Consider the following 6,000-nt stretch of genomic DNA (forward strand, 5'->3'; position numbering starts at 1 on the left):
GGATTTATACTTTTCTTAGCTTCTTTTTCTTGGGACTGATGTATGATATAGCTTTGTATATCAGTCCTGTGTACTTCTTTTGCTTAGTTTGATGAAGTATGATCACTTAACTCATTGGGTGAAGTGATCCCTCCACTTGATGTGTTGCACCCTTCCTTCTTTTTCCAAGTCTTATTCATTTGCCCTCTTATCTTTTCAACATCAATTATTTGTTTCCCTTTGCAATCTTCAGTCTTGGGTGCCTTTGATCTTGTAGGACAGTTTCTACTGATATGACCAATTTTCAAACAATTGAAACATGTAGTTTGATTCAACCATCTTTTGTAGCTTCCTCTGAAATGTGTTCTTATACAGTTTTGTGGTATATGTCCATATTCTTGACAATAGTGACAACTGTACCTAGTGTTGTAATCCCAATGATAATGGCTTTCATTTCCTTCTGTTTTTGCCGGTTGATTTAATGTCCACATAGGTTTTGATCTGCATTGAAATGCCCTATGTCCATACTTTTTGCAATTATAACAATGTCCATCAAATCTTTGAATCCTTGTGACATTGGATCTGCAATTTTGTGTCATATGTCCTTGCATGTTGCACTTGTGACAGAAACTTTTGGGTATGTTTGATTGATTGAATCTTCTACTCCTGCACACATTAGTTGTATGTCCCTTCTTATTACAAAAATGACAAGTGGGTTTTGAATTCTTACCTTTATCACTTCTTTGTTTAGCACTCTTTGATGATTCTCCAACTTCAGTGCTGTTGTATCCTAGTCCTGATGTATCATAGGAAGATTTTGGTGATTTTAGCAATTGTTCAAAATACTTGATTGCTTCACTTGATTTGTTGAGATTCTTTGCTACCTCTTTTTCTCTGTTCAATTCATTCTACATTTGTTCATTTTGCATCTTCAAGGTAGAGATCTCAATATCCTTTACATTGAGTTCATGATGAAGGTTCATCATTTGGGCAAGTGTATCCATCTGCATGTTTGAGATCCTTGTCAGTTCAGTACATTTTTCTTCAAGTCTGTTTGCAAGATTTCTTTTATCATTTTCCAACATCACTTTGTCTTCAACTGCTCTTTTCTTTTGTTTGGTAATTTCACATATCATTATGGCCTATGATTCATGTTCCATCTTAAGAGATCTTATCTCATCTGCTTGGATTTTGTTTTTCTCCATCAGTTCTGCTATTGCTGCATCAAACTCTTTAGTGTCTCCACTAGAAAATATGTTGGTGGTATCAATCTCCTTGTAGTGTATATCATTTTCAGCTATGGCTAGATCCTTCCTTTTTTTTTAATGAGTTTCTCAACTTGTTTCTAAATTCCTCCAAGCTATGCAAAGCAAATTGCACATCTATCACCTGATTTTCAATGATCTTTCCAAGTTTGAAGGCTTCCATCTTTAGATCTTTTCCTCCAAGCTGTTAGGCTTTTCCTTAAGAGAACCTGGATTAAGCTCTGATACGAATTGTTGGAATATTCAAATATGGAAAGAGTACTTATGAGAGGGGGGGTGAATCATAAGTATCATACTTTAGCCAATAAAAATTTTAACTGAAAATAAATTGCATACATGTAAATATATCAAATAATCATGAAACCAAACACATGCATCAATAACACTTAACACTGGAATTTGGTAACCCAGAAACCCTCCAGGAATAAGAAGGTAAAACTGGGGTGGGGATGATACCCACAAAAATTACTACAGCAATATTGTTCAACCACTTCTAATGGTTTGCCCTGTTAAAGGCCTGCCCTGTTAAAGGCTTTACACTATGTCAATAGTGACCTAGTTAGAGGCTTTTAAACACTTAACATGAAGTGTTACCTTGTTAAAGGATTTTATCACCTAGTTAAAGGATTTATCGAAATAGCTCTTAAGCTAACCTATCACCATAGGATTTTTATTCTAATACAATTGCTAGAAAGTATTACGTACAATAAACCTGACTGATTACAATCCTTGATTGCTGATTGCAGGCACTTGTTCTACTTTCTCTGATCTGGATCCTTTTGTGATATGATAATCCTCACTTCTGAAAATAGAATTCCTTGCAAACCCTTGTATAGCTCCTCATACCTCTCATCTCTTACATTTTACAATGAATTTTTGTCTTCCTTATAAAGACATTTGAAGATTTAGGGTTAGGTATGGATTTACGATCCATATTCAATCTTCATTTTCCACTCAATACTTATCTTTTGCTGATTGGTTGCATGCCTTTAGCATTTTTCTTATTGGCTGCATGCAATTTACATAAGAAAAATAAAAGATTTGATCTCATCATTAAATCCTTCGAAATTTACTTTATGTCGGTTGTAAAAACTGTTTGCATCATAGTTTGTGCAATTACAAACTTTTATGCTGATCTATTGAATTACTCGGCTCCTGAAGTATTTCTGATACTCGGCACATGTTGTTTCTTGGATAGCTTAGCACCTTAACAAAATTGTATTACTCAGTACTTTATGTTACTCGACACTTGTTCTTCACTCGGTATCTGATCTTCACTCGGTATCTGATCTTCACTCGGCATCTAAATTTCACTCGGCATCTGAACTTCACTTGGCATCTGAACTTCACTTGGCATCTGAACTTCACTCGGCACATGAAGATCACTCGGCATGCATGATGTACTCGGCATCCAATATGGAATATGATCAAGTGTGTTGGCACTCAAGTGTCAAAAACATTATAATGTTAACAACTTTTTATTAATATATTATATCTTATATATATATTATATTACATTACTATATATTATAATATATGAAATATTATATTATATTATTATAATATAATACATTATAATATTATACGATTATAGTATAATAATAATAATATTAAATAATATTATTATTATATTAAATAATATTATTATTATATTAAATAATAATATTATTATAATATAATAGTATGATATATTATTTAATAATATTATTATTATTTAATATGATATTATTATTATATCTTATTATTATTTAATAATAATATTATATTAAATAATAATATCATATTAAATAATAATAATATCATTAAGTAAATATTAATATTAAATAATACTAATAATATTATAATTATTAGTCGGATATTTGATTTAAAATCAGATATCCGATATTATTGAATATCCGATATCATATCGGATATCCGATAAGGCTCGGCTTAACCTTCCAAGTTTGGTTCCTGGATAGGTAAAAATAAGTCAGAGCAGATTTTGAAGCACTTTTAGGTGTCTTCAAACTCTTTTTTTTTCACATCGCCACTTTTTGGCACACCATGATCTTGCACATACCCTGGAGGAACAAAAATCAATCCTTTATACATAGCTATCTGCCATAATGTCATAGAAATGGTATATACACACCCCTGCCATAGAACAAAATCTTGAGGTCCCATAGCTATAGATGTACAAAACAAACATAACATAACAAATTGGGCTTGAAACACAATCAAATATATAAAAAACTTGGCCTATATTTGAAAGCAAAACCAAAATTAGGTCATAAATCCCCCTACTCAACTCTAATGATCGTCCATGTCCACAAACCTTGCCACACCCATAACCACAACCCCAACATTTTCCATCTCTTGTAGTTGACATTCTCTACAATGGTCAACCAATTTGAACTTGAATTGTCTCCTTTTCATTTTTTCTTTGGGCACTCCGATAGCCACCATCAATTCCTAGTCATTAACATAGTCCATTGTTTAACCCTAATATATTTTTTCCTAAGCTGTCTACTCAAATTTTTTTTCCAACATCCTCTAGATAAGAAATTGCAAATACACATGACAAGGGTGCCTCAGTATACCAATCCAATCCCCTCTTGACACAACAAAACCGTGGCTTGCTTATGCCAATGCCAATACTTCATTAAGTCCAACCCTATATTCTACATGAAAAAAAAAACTCAACAATCCTTTTCACCTTGGCTCTCAAACCAAATTCCAAACCCCAGCTACAAAAATATTAGATTTTATTATTGGTCTTGTGCGTGAACTTCAACACCAAAAAATCCATACCAAACAAAGCTCATACTAGAAGCAGGAAGAAAGAATGACTAGTTGCAATACAAATTTTAGTGTCTCATAAATTGGTCCTCACAACATCATTTTTTTTTTACTGACATGGAAATTGAAGTTTTCTTTAATTTTCTAGAGACCACTTTATTCCTTGGAGACCTCATCACTAGCTTGGAGAATACACACCAAAATGAAAATGGTCAAGAACTATCCTAAACACCTTATAAGTTCTATCCTAAATAGATTCCATTTGAAGACATCAATGCAAACATTCTAGTTTGAGTACAAAAATAGGTCATATCAACTATAGTACACTTGTTAATATATTCAAGGTCAAAGAAAAATAACTAATTAAAGCATCCAAACAAGTAATAGAATAAAATAAAGATTTTTATCATGAAAACCCTTGGTTTGAGGGAAAAACTACGACAATAATTGATACCAACAAGTATTATACACTTTTTCTGAAATGCACCTTGTTAAAGGCTTGGCACTATTAGGAGCTTACAATAATGCCCGGTTAAGAGAAGACCCTATTAGGAGACACTTGGTTAAATGATTTTCCCAAGACCTGTTAAGATCTTTACTCTATTAGGAGTAACCCTATAAAATTAATTTTCTAACTCAAACTAATGAGCCACTCGATTAAATGAATCAACTTGAGATCCCACTCAACCTATTAGAAGTGACCTTTTTAGAGGCTTTTAACTTGGAAAATTGTTAGGATTAAGCAAGTATAATGACCCAAGAAACAATATTGTTATATTACTCGAACATATCCTTTTTAGTTCACCATCTACATAGCCTAGTAGGAATTCAGCTACCAACTTGATCACACAACCCTTGTCAATCCCACATATAGATCTCTACCAATGATACTTACAAAATAAAATTCTACAATATGCATATACTTCTCATCATTAGGTGAGCCTAGCCCTAAAAAAATTACCCCATGAGATAAATCTACATTTCACCAAAATGTGTTACCAAAATGTAATTTATTATTAACTGGTACCACGCAATCAACCTCTTCAATAATGCATTGATCTAACACATAACATTTGACCTTTTCACTTTTCCAAATGAACATACATAGGTCCAAGAAATTCCATCACAATTCCTAATGTATAATCAATCCTTCAAACTTATTGATTCTATGTCATTGTCACATCATCAACCAACTCACCATTGTGAAAGATCATAACCTGCATGTTAGCAGTTCAAGATCAAACACAAACATTCAACTTGATCTTCATTTTTATTTTTGGACTTTGTTCAATTGATCAAATATATGTCTTCCTATAAACCAGATCAAATAAAATTTTGACTATGATCCAACAAGTTAATAACCATCATAAATCATGGATTTCATCACTTGAAACAACACATAGTTGATAAATGAATAAAATTATTTACTATCATAAATTGAACAACCTAATTATATTGTCTCACTTCAATCAATCATAACTCACTCAATACTAATGTATAGTACATGAAATTACATATATAATTACTAGAAACATCTCTAAGTCTCCCATACCAATAGTGCATGGTAACCCAATCACACAAATCAATCACACACTTGATTTTTCACCTACACAGTAACTTGGCTTTCTAGTAAATAGGTCATCACTAACTATCAAGTTGACACCAATGACAACATAATAACTGATCCAGTCACTATCAAACATTTACTTCAAGAAATATGCATCAATTATGCCAACAATCTCCCCTTTTAGCATTGATGGCAACACAAAACAATATTCAAACATTAACAAGATCACAAACCTTCATCAATACCAACAACATTGGAAAACCAACAACTGATACAGTTGATTTCTCTTCTTGAACTGAAACATCCTCTAATCATTTGTTTGTCTTTATCTTCTCCCCTTGTAGGGATTTTCTCTAATTAGCTTGATGTTTTTAGCTCTTCTCCTTGATGATCTTCTTGATGTTCTCTTCT

Source organism: Cupressus sempervirens, chromosome 9 (genome assembly GCF_028749045.1).
Source record: "Cupressus sempervirens isolate cs-2001-9-10 chromosome 9, ASM2874904v1, whole genome shotgun sequence".
Classification (NCBI taxonomy): domain Eukaryota; kingdom Viridiplantae; phylum Streptophyta; class Pinopsida; order Cupressales; family Cupressaceae; genus Cupressus; species Cupressus sempervirens.